Genomic DNA, 253 nt, shown 5'->3' with positions numbered 1-253 from the left:
GGTGTAGGCAGGCAGATTGCTCTCAGGCGCCAGTGGGGGCTGCATCATCTGAAGTTTCACCTGGGGCCAGGGGTCCAATTCTGTTACCGAACTCAAATCAGGTTCGCTCGCCCAAGCGCTATAAAACCAAGCCATAGGCACATGGTCTATTGCAAAGCGCAAAGCAAGGAGAGCGGGCAGCTCATGCTGAAAAGACCCGTCTCCTCGAGACGTTCCCCACATGCGTTTTTAAGGGCAAAATTAGGGGCAGAGG

Source organism: Tupaia chinensis, unplaced genomic scaffold, assembly GCF_000334495.1.
Source record: "Tupaia chinensis unplaced genomic scaffold, TupChi_1.0 Scaffold000673_1, whole genome shotgun sequence".
NCBI classification, from domain to species: Eukaryota; Metazoa; Chordata; class Mammalia; order Scandentia; family Tupaiidae; genus Tupaia; species Tupaia belangeri.
Note: the sequence above shows the minus strand (reverse complement) of the source record.